General features: G+C 40.9%; 1 pseudogene; it reads right to left on the bottom strand.

The window, feature by feature from the left end:
* Positions 1-4258: 4258 nt before the first annotated feature.
* Positions 4259-11984, bottom strand: LOC102746524 (negative elongation factor E pseudogene; annotated as a pseudogene).
* Between the last annotated feature and the right edge of the window lie 7780 nt (positions 11985-19764).

The raw sequence follows: 19764 nt of genomic DNA on the forward strand, positions 1-19764 counted from the left end.
GTTTTTGTTTTTTTTTAAATAATCTAATATATATTCATTAAAAATACTCCAATATGAAAAATTTTAGATCTATATCCACTTACAGGAATATATAAATCACAGAACTTTAGAAACCTCCAAAAATATCCATATCTTTTTTCACATTAATAAAAAATTAATAAAAAAATCTTTTTAGATTTTTGCTTGGTAACTTGATTGCTAAATTCAGAATATCATTTCTAATGGTGTCCACATATTGTTGATATATTTTTAAAGTTTACTTTTTTCCCTAGGATAAAAGTAAATCATGAACATTTTATAGCATGAAAATAACAAATTACTCCTGTCTCCTTTTGGAAATATCCAGTGTTAGCTATTTATTATGTTCCTTTTCAGATTTTTCCTGTGAATACATTTTACATAGTTAAGGTCATACTTAGTGTTCCAATATTTTTCAAAACTTGGATAATATCCAGATTTTTCCTTTTAAAGGAAAAATGTGAATAACCCATGGTTTGCAGATCCCCCCAGGGGCCAGGAACCTAATTATTTTAAAAACTAATTTGATAGTAATTTACTTAAGAAACTAAATTTTTATCGTATGAGTATATCTCTCAAATCAAATTTTCACTGTGACAGAGAAGTTTTTATAACTGATAAAATACATTTTTAGATTATAATTAAGAGTGAAATACATTAATAGTGTTCTAGAACTCACATTTTCTAGGGAACAGCAAAGCCCATTTTGTAAAACACTGGACTACTGGATTGATAATTCGTAATCACAGGTAATTAAATTTTATTTCAGCCTTGAATTGGACCTTCTTGCCAAGTATACCCTTACTCAGAAGGATAACACATAGCAACAGGAAGGAATGAAATGGATCTGACTGGGCCTGGAGGCCAGGAGGAAGAGTCAAGAGTGATTTCCAGGCGGTGCCACCTGAGCTGAATTGTGGAGGTGAATTGGAGCTTACATGGTAGGGAAAGGTCAGGTAGGAGATGGTCTGATCTGAGGCACAGAGAGTCATGTGTGCACGTTGGTGGTCAGCTCAGTAAGATAGGAGAGAGGTACTGGATGAGTGCTTAGCATCTGTGTTGCAAGGGAAGGTATCCTGCATTTCCCCCAAGCAATCTGGAGCTGCTGAGGAGTTGCAGAAGTGTCTAGTGGCAGGATTAAAGTCAGGATTGGCTTCTGTGTAGTGGTCATTAGGAAGCTTTCACCAGAACAGAAGGATCTTTCCTAGCAGCCTCTGATGGTTACCCCTCTTCCTATGTGGTCCTGGTCTGGAGACTCAGACAAGTCTTAGGGTGAGGATTCCACTGTTCTCTGTTCAGGCAGAACTACAGGTGCACAACTCTCAGGAGGGCAGGTCTGCATGTGGGACCATAGGGCACAGCTACTCACCTGGCCTTCTCTCAGATGCCTGGTTTTCCCCAGAAGGCTTAGAGTGGCATGTCCCAGATCTTCCTGTGGGTATGCATTACCTCTCGGTAGATTACGGCTTCACACACAGCCAGATGCTGCCATGGCTACCGAAAGCCCCGCTTTCTTCTACCTGTCATGGGACACAGAAAGCTTTACTTTTGGTATTTCATCTAAGAGAAACAAATATTGTTAGTATGTACCTACAAAATTATAATATTCCATACATTTTTCCAAAACTATGTGGTCTGGGTTACAGTCTAACCCTGAGGAAAGGAAGTCAAAGGGGAGACTCTGGGTTAAGATATGCCATCTCTCCTTGGGGTTCACAATAGCAGGTGGGGAAGAAGGTCTGGCCCGATTTCTGTGCTGTTTCTCTCAAGCTCTGGCTGGCCAGCCAGCCACATGCGGAGACAGCCTGATGTCATGCAGGGAGTGGGGCTCCGGCTCGGCTGCTGCTGGCTGTTCCAGCTCCATGGCCTGGCAAGTGACGTAGTCAGTGCTCAGTTTTCCCCCCTGTATAATGGAAATAGTAACAGCTGCACCTCCAGGGATTTTCATGAGAATAAAGCGAGTTATTTTATTAAGGTGCTTTGAACCATGTTTGAAAATTAGCCCATTATTACTTCTTTATTGTGATGTAGCCACTCACCTATATTTGTTGAATAAGTATTTGTGGAATGGATAAGTGAGAAAATGAATGGAAAACATGGTGCCAAAGACACATTTTGCTTATGACTTACTTTATAATCTGTAACTGCATAGGCTGACCTACCTTATCAGTATATGGCTTATCAACAACCACTCTCACACTCACGTATACACCACACAGACACACGTCCTGCTAGAAACAACCCAGTCACTTACTCTGGTGGATGAATGAGCACTCTGCCTGGTTCTGACTACTGCTATTTGCTCTCCTGTGCCTTTGTTCTTAAGTGAGCCCATGATGGTGATGCACTGAACACTATTTGTCCACCATAAAAAGTGCCTGGGAACAAGACCATGTACAGTGTTCATGCAAAGTCAGTTTGAAGAGTTCTGAGGTTTTGTAGAGATTGCTTTCAGTCATATAGATCTGGAGTGTATACATCAGAGGTGGGGTGGGGTAAGCTTTGATTATTAGACTTATAATTTGTAGTTGAATAAATTGGCACCCGCTTGTGTTGAATGTCCTGAGTGTGCTGGGTTGTTGATGTGGCCCGCTTCCCAGCTACAGCCCCTGAAGTGAAGATGCTGTGAGTCAGTGTGTGGTAAGCACGCAACCGCGCAGGCGTTTGGCTTGTAAGTTCAGAAATCGGAAAACTTCCACTGGTTTTACGGGGAGTGACCATCACTGTTTGGGGCTGGAGGGAGGGAGCAGGAAGTTGGTCAAAGATCCTTTCCCTTTGAGGCAGGTTGCTATATCACTTCTAAATTAAGCATATGGCTATATTTGGTAATGCAAAATGTAGGGCTGAAGAACAAGCAACTTACTTTATGCAAACAGATTAGCATATCATGTATACAGTTAGGCCTTTGCTGTTTCCAGGCTTTGGGCCCAGCATGAGAGCTCACCCATCACTGTCTGACATGGTGCTAAAGCCAGGTTCTATCATCTTTTGTGGGGACAGAAACCCTAGTTTGAACACCACATTCCTAATCATTTTCAAGGTTGTTTGCTTCTGGAGACTTTAAAAAGGTCCTCTGTTAGAACATCGGGGTAATTGGATGTAAAATGGTGTCAGCGGAATCAGTAGCAGGGCTCATTCTGTCCATGGGTAGCCCCCCTAGTGGGAGTGAAAGAAGAGCCTGGCAAACAACACAGTCATTGTAAGTGGGGCCTCCTTCAGGGCCCTCTGGGGCCGCACAGTGGGAGATGACGGCCACTGGTCACAGGATGGGTAATTTCATTGGTTCCACTTGCTGGTCACAGTGGCACATGCTGGTCAGTCATGCCCCAGTCGGCAGGCCTTGGAAGTTAAGAACTTCAGGACAGCATGTGTTATCTCTTGTCTTTTTGATGATGGTCATTCTAACAGTGGGAATGTAAATTGGTACAACTATGAAAAACAGTTTGGGGAACTCTCGAAAAATTAAAATAGAACACCATGTGATCCAGCAATTTCACTTTTGGGAATATAGCCAAAGGAAACAAAAAAATAACTCCAAAGATATCTGCACCCCCATGTTCACTGCAGCATTTACAACAGTCAAGACACAGAAACAAGTACCTCTCCATGGATGAATGGGTAAAGAAGTTGCCATAAAAATGTGGACTATCATTCAGCCACAAAAAAGGTGGAAATCCCATCATTTGTGACAACATGGGTGGACCTTGATGGCACTATGCTAAATGGAGTAAGTCAGAGAAAGACAAATACTATATGATCACATGTGTAGGTGGAATCTAAAAATAAAAACAAAAAACAGATAAAAACAAACTCATAGAAAGAGATCAGACTTGTGGTTACCAGAGTCAGGGGTTGGGGAGAAGGGGGATTGGAAGAAAGGTGGCCAAAGGTACAAACTTCCAGTTTGAAGGTAAATAAGTACTAGGGATGCAACATACAGCATGCTGACTGCAGCTAACACTGCTCTATGGTGTACAGGAAAGTTGTTAAGAGAGTAAATCCTAAAGAGAATTTTTTTTCTTTTTCATCACACAGATAATTTTTTCTTTCCTTTTTCTTTTCTTTTTATTGTATCTACATGAGAAGATGAATGTTAGCTGAACCTATTATGGTAATCATTTCACCACATGTGTAAATTAAACCTTCACCTCAAGCTGTATGCATCATACATATGCAGTGATGCATGTCAGATATTTCTCAAAAAAACTGGGGGGAAAGAAAGAGCTCCTGTATCTTTTTTGTGTGTTTGTTTTGGTTTTGTTGTTGTTGTTTTTGAGCTTCTACCTCAGTGTTTCGCTGAGACCAGTGTTGGTACGGATGAGGTACACGGAGTCCAGCTCCGTTTCCTAGAAGCCGTCCACAAGGTTTTCCTTGTAGACATCATCACTGGAGACAATCTGGATCCTCTTGTCCCAGTGGCAACCCTTAGGGCTGTTCAGGACAGCAAGGGAGCCCCAGACAGACTTGCCAGTGGCAGCATCCAGCATGGGCTGTTTGCAGGCAATGCTGACTTTGAGCTGTACTGATTCTACCTGGATCCCATTGAGCTCAGCAATGGCGTGATCTGCTGATGCCATCTTTTTTTTTTTTTTAATAAATTTTATTTATTTATTTGACAGAGAGAGAGACAGCTAGAGAGGGAACACAAGCAGGGGGAGTGGGAGAGGGGGAAGGAGGCTTCCCACTGAGTGGGGAGCCTGATGCGGGACTCGATCCCATGACCTGAGCTGAAGGCAGACGCTTAACGACTGAGCCACCCAGGCGCCCTGATGCCATCTTTTCATAGGTGACTGAGGCACAGTTTCTGGGTGAGTGCATGGAGAGGTCAAGGATGTTTCCAAAGGAAGAGAAGGCCCCACAGAAGACGGTGGGCATCCTGTCCTCTCCACACGCCTAAAGATTATTCCCCTTCTGAGGGGCCCTGCTTTGGGGGAACGAGTCCAACACGTGGAAAGGGACTTCTGGTTCTCGATCAGGGTCCCTGTCTTTGTCCCCATTCTGCTCACAGCTGTGGCCCCAGCTGCGGCTTTGGGGAGGGGAGGCTGAGGAGTGGGCACCACCAGGTTTTTCAGAGCACCAGTCAAAGTTCTGAGGGGGACCCTCACCAGCCCCTGGGTCCTCTGCCTCTTCCCCATCTTGGCCCCAGTTCCTGAAGCCCATCACTGGAAGACTCAAAACTCTCATACAGAGATTTTCTCTGGGGAAGATATGCTCCTTTGGAACAGCTGGAAATTGGGGGCTGGCCCCTTCTCAGGGTCCTTTAACTTCCTCACCAGGGTTCGAGAACATCTGAAGCCCGAGTTCTTGGTCTTAGCCATGAGGACACTGGCGGCCCCTGACTTCACCAGCTATGTGCCGCTCTGTCACCGTGGCCGGGCCTACCCCAGGCTGCTCTGGCCGTGACGGTGGACGCTGCCCTGGCTGGCTCTGCTATACTACTTCGCTTCTTCGGAGCCAGCAGTGCCTTTTTCTTTTCCTTGAGCTGGTTGAATTTCTTCTGCAGAGCCTCCTCCTGGCTGAGTCCAGGGGTAATCACCGACTTGGTGGCTCCAAACAGGGCAATAACCAGGGTCCCATGGTCTCCAGTGCACCTGCTCAGGCCAAGAGCTCCCGTATCTCTGCAGGTGACATATGGTGGCAAAGGTCCTAGTAATCTTGGAGATGCCAAAGGTACCACTATTCCTCAATTTACACAGCACCCAATGTAAAGCCAATGGAAAGGAAACTTGCTTTTCTAATGGTTTTGAGTCATCATTGTAGAGAAGAAAACAAGGCCAGCATAATGCATAGTACAGATCCAAACTAGATTGCAGAATTAAGGCCAGGGAAATCTCTGGAGACTTGGGTATTATTACCAGAGAAATTCTTTTGCAAAGAGGTATTGTGTGAAGAGTCATTTAATGTTTGCAAATGTATTGACCTTTTATAATCTCAAAACTTTTTTCTTGTTTTTTTGTCCATAGAGAGGTTTTAAGCTCCTTGTTCATTAAGATGTATAATTCAAAATTAAGTGAAAAAGATAAGCAGTAAGGGCAGGCCAATTATCTTTTGGTATCTGTATACAAAGGAAGATCATTACTAAGTATTGATGTTTAGAGTATTTATATGGAAAGAATATACATTATAAGGAATAAAAGTAGGCATGAGTTGGATTTTTCCCATTAGGTGAATAATACGATAAATTTAGGGTGAAAATGTCAGGATGGACATGGTGGTCTGTTTTTACAGAAAAATGGAAGTATAGCACAACTTCCTTTTTAAGGATTTGCAGAGACAGAAATTCAGTCGTTATATTATATTGAGCTTTGACAGTATGATTGCTTTGGGGGGTTATGATTTAATCCATGTCACATGTGACTCCGTGTAGAAACATGACATGTGAAAACAGGCTGCTAAAACACTCGGGTATGGCTCTGTGCAGTTGCTTATTACCAACACTTCATGGAGAGCTCACATTAAAGGTGACAAATGAAATTGAGGGTAACCTCCAAACTTCTAATGCCTGCTGGAAATTATGCTGGTCAAAGATGTCAGGAAATTCCTGAAAATTTTTCACAGAGTTAGAATGTAGGTAAGAGGAAGGGATATGGTGATAATGATGCTAGATTTATCCTGAAGTTGAGTTTTGCTTCTCCTAATATAAAAATGGTCATAGGCACTGGCTATCTCAGGCAGATCAGTATGGTTTCCACATTAGTTAGTTAACAACAGAGGCACCTTTCAAGGTGAAAGGTTACAAACAGAGATTACCTCCCCTGCCCCCTGTTCTGTTAATATAGGTCACTGGCAGGATAGTCAGTTCTGTTTCATAACTAACAGTGTCTCAAAAGAAAAGAACTATATTAGTATGCGAGAACAACAGTCCCGTAAAAAATACTGATAGCAGTGGGAGTCTTCAGAAAACAAATTTTATTTCTTTCGAATTAATAACTCGGAGTGGTTGCATGTGAATCATTCATTTCTGAGCACTTTTCTCAAAACAAAATTTAGATTCAGAGTCGAATCTCCCAGATGGGGTGAGTATCCAACAGGTGCTAAAAATCTCCATTAAACTGAAGTTTGAAACTATGATGGTAAAACCTCTCACGAAGGACATCCTTTTATTTGCTTTTAAAAATAGTTTTTAACATGTTTATCACTGGCTCAGATCTGTTTTGAGAAGGTAAGAAAACATTTCTCAAGTGAATCCAAATGTTCCCAATCTAATGGGAAAAAGTAAAGGTTAATTAAGCCTTCTCCATTTGCATCTGAAGCACAGCTTTGGTCCATAATTCCTTTTCCTTTAAATGTTTCCCAGAGATAATTTTCTCATCCTCCAGCATCCTCCTTCAGTCTGTGTAGGAGGGCAGTGTGGCCTTCAGGCTTGTCCTCCCCCCAGATTTGTGTTACGCAGGGCAGGAGCCAGGAGACCACAGGCAGGTGTCAGGCTCACTCCTTGCATTTGGTGGTGTCCCAAACTCCACAGGGTACAGAGGTCCAGGAAAAAAATGCGAAATCAGCCACCCAAGTCGAATGGAAAATTTCAGGATGTTAGAAAATATGGGGACAGCTCATCGCTGAGGTCATGGCTCAGAATGATTTTTTGGTTTACCTGTTTACCAAAAGCATTTCATTCATTCCTTTACAAAAAAAAAAAAAAAAGAAAGAAAGAAAGAAAGAAAAAGAAAAGAAAAAGGAAATGAAAACTTAGAGGAAGAAAAAAACCAGTTGTTAATCTATTCTGACAAACAGGATAATGAGCATCATTTTGTAAAATTTATATTCATAGATTTAGCATGATCTGTGTGAGCCATATGACAAATCTCTCTAGTTTTTTGTTTTGTTTTTTTTCACTGCTTGTTCTTTTGTGTCATTTCTCAGAAATCATTTAAGTGTACATATTTGTAAGGAAATTGCAGCCATTGTAGAACTAGAAATAGATTAATAGGTAAATATTTAAATTCATTTGAGAATTTTTTTTTTTCAGTGAGGGAGAGACACCCATCATGTGGTTGATATGCTTTGCTGCCATGCCTTAGGGTTTTTAAAGAGGTTGCTGAGGAATTCGGGAGGAAATGGAAGAATGTCAAGGAGAGGGTTCCCCATTGGATTTTTGGTCTATATGGAGAGAAACAGAGAAAGGATATGACGTTTACTCCAACTGGCATAAATGCTGGCCCCTGTGTCCTTTACATTCTCTACTCTGCTCCTCTGGGCCCCACTGAGTTACTTGCGCCTCTCCACCATCCCAGTCCTTACTCAGAGCTGTCTCCCTGCATAAAGTAGTCCAATAAGTCAGGTGGATGTTCTCCCCCAAAGGGCTTCCCCAGTGAGTGTGTTTTAAGGGTACCAGGGAAAATGCCACGGGCTGGCAGTCAAGAATATATGGCAGTGTCCATGACCTAAAGATTCCATGCGGTATTAAATCCTTTTGTGTGAGAACTCCCTTAAAGTAAACTTTGAGACTGCAAGAGGAGGATATGGTATACAGCCTGTGACAGAATTCTGACCAGAGAAGTCTTTGGAAAACATCTGAAAAGATTCATATTTTCTGGAGCACAATTTGGAAACCGGAGCCAGGCACTGATTTTCAAACTTGCCCCATGAGTGCCTTGGAGGAAGTTTGCAAAGAAGCAAAGAGGCAGGATTCAGGCCTGTTTCAAGAAGAGTCTTTCTTATTCGTTTCTTTTATATATCTGGCTTTTCAATGACTAAGGTTTTCTTTGAAGAAAGGTCTCCTTGACCGAAAAAAAAAAAAAAAGAGGATTCTAGAAATATTTGTGGATGTTCAAGACTGAATATCAATGTCAGCTATTTTTTCCCCCTGGCTTTGCTACTCCTCAGACTTTCTTATGGTATTTTTGGAATGAAACCACATATTCATACTTGAGTATGAAATCCAAAAGCCAAAAATGTCTGATATTTTTTCCCACAAGTGCGTTAGAACCATGAGCAAATGAAAGGACTCCCTCTTAGTGGGAGATCACTGTGGGAGCTCAAGAGAAGGAAAGAAAGATGAAGGCATTCTGTTGATTTATGTATAAATTCCCCCATGTAGTTCATTAGCTGGACACTCAGCTGAGCACCGGGATATTCTGGGCAGAGGCTGTAAGTCACTGAATTCACCACAATGGCCACCTGCAACATAGGGAAGCTGCATTCTAAAGGCTTGTTCCAGTTAGATGGACTTCTACAAAAACCGCATCACTTTCTCTGGATAAGGGAGACATATTAAAAATTGTGATTTGTTTGATCACAGGCCCAAGAAGACAAGCTCTCAAGTATGAAATAGAAAACATGATTCTTGAACATCAACCTGAGACCTTACATTTATACTGCATTTTCCTAGATTTCCAGACCAAATACATGCATTATTAAGCACAAGTCTAAATTATTATTTAAATTTAGGGGCACCTGGTGGCTTAGTCGATTGAGTTCAGGTCACAATCTCAGGGTCCTGGGATCGAGTTTCATGTCCTGCTCTCTGCTCAGCAGGGAGTCTGCTTGTCCCTCTGCCCCTCCCCCACCCACCCACCCCCCAGCTTGTGTGCACACTCTGTCTCTGTGTATCTCTCTCTCAAATGAATAGAATCTTTTAAAAAAATATTATTTAAATTTAGTAGGTGGAAAAACAATAGAGGCTGATAAATGGGCCTGGGTAGTGTCCCATGGCTGTATTGGATCCTACTGCCCGCAGCTCAGTATCTCCCAGGAGCCCACTTACTGGGGTGGAGCAAACATATTTGGAGGGGTAGTTAAGGAAACCCCTGGTAGAATGCTCTAAAATCAGTTTCCTGACCTCTTTTTTTTTCTTTCTTTTTCCTTTTGCTAATTTTTTTTTTTCTTTTTTAGTTACATACTCTATAACTTGCTCTGGGCAAAATTCTCTCATCAGGCTGTGGGATAAATTCAAAATGAGTAGCAGAAATGACAACTTATCTTTATTTCAACATGGAAATGTGGTTTCTCCAGATGTTTCTAATGTTCCAAATAGGGATTTTCAAAGACTGAACATTGCATCAAGGCTGCCAGCCTAAAGGACTGTACACAATCATGGTGCTTCTGTGTGTGTCTGTGTCTGTCTGTCTGTCTCTTTCTCTCTCTCTCTCTCTCTCACACACACACACACACGCCATAAATGTAGACAGAGACATAAATCTATGCACAAGCAAAGATCATCTGAGGTGAATCACAATTTTTCTTCTTTGACTAGTGACTGATCAGTTAGACACAGATAATAGACAACCGCCTTATATGTAGAACTGTTAAGAGTATGAAAGAGTCTTAAACAACCCAGAGCATTGAATGGTGGGTGAGTCACTCTGAAGGGTGGTTTCCAAAACCACAAGAAATCAGGAAGGCAACCTATAAGAAATATCAAAAGCATACACCACACCATAGGAAAATCCCATCTATGTCCTCTTCCTTAATATATAGGAGACAGAGAAAAGAAAGAGAAAGAGATGGTGAGAGAGAGAAAGACAGAAACAGAGACAAAGAAGTTTCACAAAGTTGGAAATACGGTTTTTGTTAGAATCATTGTTATTGTTGTTTTAATCATGCCTTTAACTTTCCCCTGGGGAGATGTGGAAATGGTGGCCAGAGCATAAGGATTTGAAAAATGCATTAATGTAGTGACACTTTGCTTAACTGCTGCATAGGGAGGGGCTATTTGATTATGCATAGATATACATCTGTGCTTTGCATTGTTTCAGCCTTGAGGTGTTCTATACTACCTTTTAAATGTTTGCAATGAGAAGTTAAGTTATTCCCACAATAGGCTAGGTCATGTCTACTTTGGGTCATTCATTCAATAAAAATGTTCTGTTTGTCTCTTAGTTCCCAGGATTATGTAAGGCATTGTGGGGTAAAAGTATGATCCCTGACTCTACCCTTAAAATTAAAATTCACAGTCTAGTGAGGAGGTAGGCACATAGGCAAATGTCTGTAACATAACTTGTGTATGACATGCAGTGGGGTATGGATAAGAAACTATATAGGTCTGGGAAAGTTGGGGAGACTTTTAGGGGAGGCAGCAGTTGAATGAGATTCTAAGAATATGATACAAGTAGAATGGGCACTAGAGGCAGTAGGCACAGTATACGTAAGAATTTAGCTGGTTTAGGAAACTATAAATTGTTCTGCATTTCTGGAGTGTGCAAAAGTATAACACAAAACAAATTATTTATTTATTGAGGAATCAACAAAAGCTTATGAGTTTGAGTAATATCTTAACATGTACAGAAGTTGCCTTTAATATCATATGCCAAGAAAGGATTTTTGCTTAAATTACTTTATTTTGCTAGGTTTTGCTATGTTAGGTACAAAGCTAAAACTCTGTTTTGTGACTTTTCTGCCATCTTTTATCCTAGTTGAAAAAGAAGGGTGGGATATTTCCATGAAAGCAATGCAAAGACATGATTGCTTATCCAACAATATTATGTTTCCCTTGGAGTTGAGCCAGTGGGCCAGAAATCCTCTCATTAATTTTTCCTCATTCATCAAGGACTCAAGCCTAGAGCCACAGCCATACCATATATTCTTACTCAGAGAGGTTGAGGTTTGGTCAGAATTATTTGAAAGTCTTTACACAATCCCCAAATAAGCACTTTCTGAATTTCTAAGACCCATTGATCCTCCAGTGCAGCTTCTCCCACCCTTTCTTTGTGTATTGGGGCATGAATAGCCCATTGGGAAACAAATTATTTAATGTGGCTAATGAAGTGGCCACAGTGTTTTTGTGGTAGAAAAGTCAGTTTCCTGGGTTCTCCTTACATATATTTAGGAAAAAATTATTTGTAATAGGAAATAAATTAAACAGAACACCAGAAACATCATCTCTTAATTTCTTTATAGTATTCTGAATGTTTACCTATTACTTGACCAAATATAATCTTGTGATTACTAGATATAAAAAGGCCAATAAGAACAATGTGGAAGTTTCGATATGGTTTACTGAGTTTTTCTTTTTTTCTGATGCCCTCCATAGATGAGTTAGCTGAATTAAGTTGCGGTTTAGTTCCCACTCTGTGTTTAGTGGGATCTATGGTTGACAATGCTGAGCAGGGGCTAAACCTAAACCTAAAAACCCAGTAATTGTTTTATTTATTTTTTTATTTTCATGTTTTTATTTGTTATGGAAAAAAGAGTAAAAAACATGGTACCTTATTAAATACAAGTCACATTTTTCTCTTTCCTTTTGTAAGTGATATAAGGATTGGTGCTTTGGTATCTCACTGGATTAAATGGGCTGATAGGAAAGAGCTGAGGTGGGCACCAAGGGGCTTCAGATGTCAGCCTGTAAAGTGGGCATGCTACCAATACTCAGCTTAATTTTTTTTGTTGGTTTATAAGTATTTTTAAATTTCTTGTTATTTTAAATTGAGTTAATTCAAAGGTATTCAAGAGTCTAGGTTTAGAAACTAATCTGATTACTATAGACTGACTCTGGAGAGATATGACATCTGTGTGTTTGAGTCATTCACACAGGTGGTAAAGAACTTTCATAATAAAAACTACATGCTCAGCACCAATGGGACTCCAACTGCCCAATCCAACTTCCACTCAGGCTGAAAACCTAAACGCTATCTATGTTCTATTTAAATGTTAAATAGTATTTTCAAGAAAATACCTTAGTTTGGTTTAGGATTTATATTTTTCAATTTCCTAGATTAAAAATTTTAGATTCCAAGTGATTTAGAATTTTAAGTGCTGTAATTCACATAGGGGTGAAAATATGCTTCTGAAGAGCAAAAGGCTATCACTGCATTTTAAAAGGTCTTAAATGTGACCTTTTGACCTTACATAACCTTCAGTGTGACACTTTTGAAGGGTATGCTTGACTGGGGAGGACAGTGATCCTTAGGTAGCATATAATCCATTCTCCGGAAGGCGCGTGTCTCTGAGCTACCCTTGCCTCCTCTTGGCTTGGCTTTCAGGCACCTAAATAAGTAAGGATGTTATCATTCTTGTGGAGGACCGCTGGAGTTACATTTCAGTGCCAAGCACTTGTTTCACTTTCCACAAAAGGGTCAATATGTTCTAGTAACTTATTGCCTTTGTGTTGTGTCCAGTCACAGGGGAGAGTTTTGACAGGAAGAATTCATGGGTGTCAGCAGCAAATGTATTTACAAAAAAAAAAAAAAGTTAAAATCCTATTTCTAATCTTTTTCAACTCTGCTTCAAAATACTTTTCTTCTTGGGACACCTGGATGGCTCAGTTGGTTGAGTGACCAACTCTTGGTTTCCACTCAGGTCAGGATCTCAGGGTTGTGGGATCCCGCTCCATGGCCCATGGTGGGCTCCAGCTCAGTGGGGATCCTGCTTGAAATTTTGTATCTCCCTCCCCCTCTGCCCATCCACCCCCCTGCCCCCCCTCCTTTCATGTGGTCTAAATAAATAAATAAGTAAAATCCTTAAAAATTTTTTTTTCCTCTGCATGTCATTTTAATCCCCCTGATTGGATGAAAATTATTTTGGTTTTTAAAATTACTTGATCTTTGGTATAGACCCAGATAAAAGACATAGAGAACGAAACAGTATGAGTCAAACTTTGGGCACAGAATGTAAGATAAACAAAGTATTCTGTCCTTTGATTTTTAAATTTTTTTTCTAGTTCCAGAAGTAATTTATGCTTCCTTATATGCATGCATATTATATAAGTGCATTATACAGAGGGTGAAATTTTCAAATCTCTTACAAAATTCATTGGATGATGAAGAACTTTTGGAATATTTTAGTGGTTTGTAAGTCTGAGGAACATGATTCTGACTTTTTCAGCTTTTTTGCATTATTCTGGGTGAGACAATGAAGCTTATGGACATACTATCTATATACTTTAATCCATTATGATAACATAGTTGATTCTCTGATCAGACCCATCTTAGGTGATTTTCTGTTAAATGGTGACAGGAGGTCAGTGAGAGAGAGACTGATAGTGGAGGGAATGTCTCATTCCAACAGACAAAGGTAAAATTAATATTTCATTAGGTAATCAGTACACTTTTATCTTTCATCTGAGTATTGGTATGTACAGATTTAAAACGGGTTTCACCTTTAAGGAAAAAATATATTGAGGTCCACTGTGTGCAACACTGTGGCCTGTGTTTGTCATAGATTTGTGCAGTATCTTTGTCTCCACCTGGACTCAGGAATCGTCCCCACTGTACACAAGATGAGACTGAGCACAGCTTTCCCCACTGATAACGTAGGTGGTAAAACTGCACCTCGAATCCTGACTAGAGTCTGACTACAGTCTTCATACTACACTCTGTGCTGATATAACAAGACCTGAATGGCCTGGATTGGACTGTGGCTACATTGGTTAGTTATTTTTTTAAAATAGCTTCATGCATATTTTTATTGCCCACCCTTATTTCAAATAGCCCAACAGCAATTTCTGTAGGACAAATGAAAATGCAGGCCCCTTCTTGCTTAAGATTTGAAATTGGAAAAAAAGAAGAGGAGAAGAAGAAGAAGAAGAAGAAGAAGAAGAAGAAGAGTAGTTGCCTTTGAAATCAATCAGGACACCTCCATGGAAAATTACCTGGGCTGTTTCATGGTTGGCAGGAGCAGAAGAGGGAGCTGGCATCCCCTGAAGAGGCGCACGCCCGGCCCAGGTCCGGCCAGCACCCACTGGCAAGAGCTCAGCCCTGGAGCTGTCAAGATTTTCCTAAATTGTAAAAATCTAAAAGTTAAATTTTAGAATCGTCTTTTCTTCTAATTCTTTTTTATTGCCTTCTTAATTGCCTCAGGAAAGAAATAACACAAAAGATCCTTTTACATCTTTTGATTTAAAATGCAGAATCCAAAAGAGGCTTGTCTGGCTATGTTCATGGAGGAATATCTGTAGGTGGTTGGTGTTCATCTTGCAAGGAAGAGCCCTATTACGGCAAACAAATTTGTTGATTTTAACTTATAAATTCAAGAAAATGATTTCAAAATTCCTAATATAGTAAGAAAATTGCCTGGATTCTCACCCAATTTAAATTTATAAAGAAATCATTATAGCTACAGAAGCTATAATTTATTTCTCTTTCATCACATAAAATAGTTTTTCATTGTGCGGGGAAGCCCCCTCTTTTCACACCACTCTGTATTTTATGGCATATCTTTCCAAACTCTTTGAAAGCCCCTGTGCTGTGAACTAATTTGTTAAAGGAATTTATAAAGAATTTGGAAGCTTTAAAAAAGGTGTGTGCTCTTTTCTTTTACATTTTTTTCACTAAGAAGTCTTAATACTTCTTTCCATTGTGTGCCTAATACAGTGATGGACTGGCAAGCAGTCCAATGCAATGAATAGTAGAGACAAAGAGAAGGGATTCTAAACCTCTGTACAACTTGTGATTTGCAGCTCAGCTCATCATTAACCACGACAGCTGAGTCTCAGTTCCCCGCCCCAACCTCCCATGGCTGTGAATCTGTCCTTCTCAGAGTATGGTCCCCAGACCTGCTGTAGCAGCCTCACCTCAAACCATGTTAGAAATGCAAAGTCTTAGTCCACTACAAACCTTCTAATTCAGAAACTCTGGGGGTGGGACCTAGCAATTTGCGTTTTAACCAAGCTTCTAGCTGATTTCTGACACTCTCTGAAGTTTGAGAGCCACTGATGCAATCCTAGCCTTGCACCACTGTTTTCTTTTCCCCTCACCCATGGCCTCTGGAGCCTCCCTTCTTGCTCTGTGGCGGCACCAAGACTGCTTCCATCCACCTAATCCTGGCTGCCAGAGGGAGTGAGATGGTCTAGGCTTCTCTATTTCTGCTTCTGTCTTCAGAACACAAGAAGGCTGGAAAAGTCTCTAGTCCCTGCTCAGCTAAGGCGGATCAAGGGCATAATCCTCATTCTTGCCGCAGTAGACAGATGGGAAGGGAAACGTTAGTCACTAATGCTTCACTGGGGAACTAGTTGTCTGTTGTTGGCCTGTACTCAGAAGAATGTCTTTATCTGTGAGTCCTTCTAACTTATGATTATGACCGGTTTGCCCCTAAACACGAGCAAACCCCTGAAACACACTGGAAAGTCACACTGGGAGAAGGGCAGAGACATGTAGCTCACGAGCAGGCAGATACCACCGGTGTTGCTGCCCCACCCCACTCTCAGTGAAGCTAGATCTCCTAGTAAACACCCAGGAAGGTGGTTACCATGTCCAAATAAAGTACCACATGAAGGAAGACTAGGCTAATTGAGCTTGATAGGTGGCCACGTTGAAAAGGAAGTCCACGCTAGTCCAATGTTGACACTTAGAAGCAGATGCCAAAGTGCGGATTTATGGCATTTTATACTGTATTGCCCCCAAAGACCTTACCTTGTTTCTTACCTATTTCTTTGGTGAATTCCTGCTGAATTCCCTTTATTATATTCCAAGACTTTGCTTCATTTAGATTTTGTACACTTAAGATGTAGTGATCTCCATCTTATTTTGTTTTAATAAACATGGTTTTAAAATAAGCTCACTTTATAAAATAAGAGAATACAATGTGATTAGTACATTGTCAATGATGTGAAATAACTTCACTAAATTGTACTATAAAATAAGAAATAAGGCAATCCTTCAATAACACTCAAATTAATAAATTTATAAGTAGATTAATGACACTCAATTTAATAATCTATTTTCCTTTTATTGAATTTTGAATAACTTTAACTATTATAAAATAAAAACATTTAAAAGAAAGGAAGGGGCCCTGATCATCCTCACCCAAGCTCACTCAAAGGTGGCAGTTCTACACTGGGAGAGGCAAACCAAATAGACAAGGCTACAGTCCCCCCGCAACTCCCCACCCTGGTGCTTTGCCCATAAAACAAGACTGTCACTCTGAGAAATTGAGTCACTGTCCCCACCACTTACCACGGAGCAGTGGCTCAGAGATTTTGCCCAAGGGGACAGGAAGGCCATAAGAACAGAGAACTTCCAAATTCTGCCCATGACTTTATTAGAAACAGAATGTAGGGAAGGTTAAGCCTAAAGGCACTTTCAGAAACAATAGATTTTGGTGGTAAGCAATTAATAGGAGACTGGTAGCTTCATGATAGCAATAAGTTAAGCCATAAATCATCTAGTTTACCGGAGAGAACCACAGAAAGATGCAGGCATGAGGAACCCACCTGGGGTAGGAACAAACCTCAAAGACTGGTCTGACAAACTATCTGTGAAAAAGGGACTTTCATTCAAACGGTGGAGCAGTTTATATCCTTGGACATCGTCAGAAGCAGTAGAACAATCACGCAGCAACTAGTGGAGCCTAGCATATGAGTGTGATACTAACAAAAGAAAACAACTAAGAGAGAGTTGAGGAAAAGAGATAGTCAAGGAGAGCCCTGCCAAAGCCACTATCATCCCAGGATGCCTGTGCCCATGCCCAAGCCTACACACTTTAAGGAGCAACATCAGAGACTTCAAACACACACACACACAGAAAGAAAGAGAGAGAGAGGTTACTTGTCATCAATTCAGAAAAAATAATTTTCTTCTAAGAATGCTTATTTGTAATTTCACAGGAATATTAATAAATAATAAGTTGTTAAATTAAAATGACATGAAAAAATTAAATAATTATAGGAAAAAATACATCAAATAACTCCCACTTGGCAAAATATTAAATATTTTTAAAAGATGATAGTGCAGGAAAAGCCTAAGCACCTTGTTCACCCAAGGTAGCCATAGACATCCTTGAAAGAAGTCCATGAGCTCTTCAGGTAGGATCCTACCTGACACCAACAAGGGAAGCCCCCAGATCTTGAGGAATGATGGAGGGGAGGGGCCACCACCATCATGGTCAGTCTTATCAATGTGGGTAGTCTTGTCAGTTGCATTTTGAAGCTTCTCTGCAGAGAAGAGGGAAAAGAGTCCTTGGTGTGAGTGGACTAGAAAGAGCCAGTATGCATTTCTGGGCCCTCCAAAGGTGGGTGAGGACTGACCAAGATTGGAGACATACTTAGAAAATTGGAGCAGAAATACGAAACCCAAAGCATGACCAGGTCACCTTTTTAGGTCGATCAGGGATCAGGGCAACAGGTGACTTGTAGTGATCAGAGAGGTGAGGAGAGAAGAAAGCGGGCTTTGGTGGAAATCTGTCTTGTCCTGTCTCCCCCTGGTCCTGCCTTCCCTCCCCAAGGCAGACTTGGAGTGCAGGCATATTCCAGACCCCACCTGCTGATTAATCTGTCTGCTGCTATACTACTGCCCTCTGGACATTTTGGCTTGCTTCAGATGAGGAACTTAGGTTGGGTGGGGAAAGCATGGGCCTAGGAGTGGAGCTTGGTTGGTTGAAGTGAGATACAAGCATCAGCAGCATGGACATCACCCAGGAGCTAGCTAGACTCTCACAACTCTCCCCAGACCCACCAAACCAAGATGTCAACAAGACCCACAGGTGATTCTGTGCACATTGAGACTCAGAGAGCCTGGGGCCATGACAGGATCTCCGAGCCTGCAGGTCAGCGACACTGTGTATGGCTAAAAGTGATAGCCACTTTTACTGTTCTTTCTGACAAATCTAAAGCAAAGTCTTAACACAATACAGGAAAATTTTAAACCTCTATACATGTGACGGATAAGTAGGCAGACAGGTTGGAACTCATAGGAAATATAATTGCCACACATTTTCTTTGTAAGGGAATGTCACAATTTTATTCAATCCAATTATGTCCTTTCCACTCCTTAGAATTTAAATATTGCTACCTCCTAACTATGTAATAGAAGAAGTAGAATAAGTGGTACTCCTTACCCGGGAGGGAGTAAATTCCAGCCACAGAGTGAACTTATGGAGAGAGTCCCCCATCCCAACTGCTAAAATGGGTGAATGATTGGTTCGTGTCTCTGGCCATTGTCTACAAAATTGCTTAGTGATAATTCAGAGGGCCCACAATTTTCTCTACAAATGTCCAAAAGAGCTGGCTGAATGGCTTAAACTGACTGTCCTAACCAGAGGAACTTAATTAAATGAGCTAGTACACAAAATATATGAATGCCCCATCCTATATTCACAGCAGCTCTCCCACTCACTGCTATAAATACCTTACCAGTCCCTTTGGAGTTAGTGGACATGGATATGCTGCCGTTTCCTCTGCTAATCTCTCATTGTTTGAGGGTCTGGCTAAGTGCCACAACGGAAAAGTTGCCATGCTTGTTGCTTTTTTACATGCATGCTTTCCACAAAGTAATTATTACTTCCTGGAGGGCTGAGGGGCTAAATCTAACTTTAGCCAGAGATTTACTCGTATTGTCGTAGATTCTCTACAATTACTACTAAAAGTTAAATGAAAGTTTTTTTCCCTCCTTATGTGTTCATCTCAGGTATAGGGAATACTTTAGTACTTCATCTGCTTCTAATGAGATTCTCGACAAGAATGAGAGAAAAGTCGTCTTATTTGAGAATTGTTACTTCCCTAAATGACAGAACACTCATTCTCAAATTAGTTTTGCTCAAAATGTTTCTCATATCTAAAGTAGGAACAATTTCTTGGATGTGGATCTTAGCCAGGGAAGCCTTAGACTTTTCAAAATTATAATTGCCTCATTACACCAGAGTGTCCACATTTTAGTGGTGAAAGAAATGACTGTTTAGCTTGGAAGACTTTTTAGGCCAGGAAGATAAAAGCCCGGGTGAGGAGTGTGTGTGTGCGAGGGAGTAACAGTGGTCTTCAGAAGATGAAGTGTTAATGTACAGAGGATGGAGACCAGCTGCTTTTCATCTCCACAGAGAGCAGACCAGAGGAAATGGGCTCCCAGGCACCAGGAGAACTTAGGGGGGCTGTAAGTGAACATG

Source organism: Leptonychotes weddellii, chromosome 4, assembly GCF_054177405.1.
Source record: "Leptonychotes weddellii isolate Sample4059 chromosome 4, ASM5417740v2, whole genome shotgun sequence".
NCBI classification, from domain to species: Eukaryota; Metazoa; Chordata; class Mammalia; order Carnivora; family Phocidae; genus Leptonychotes; species Leptonychotes weddellii.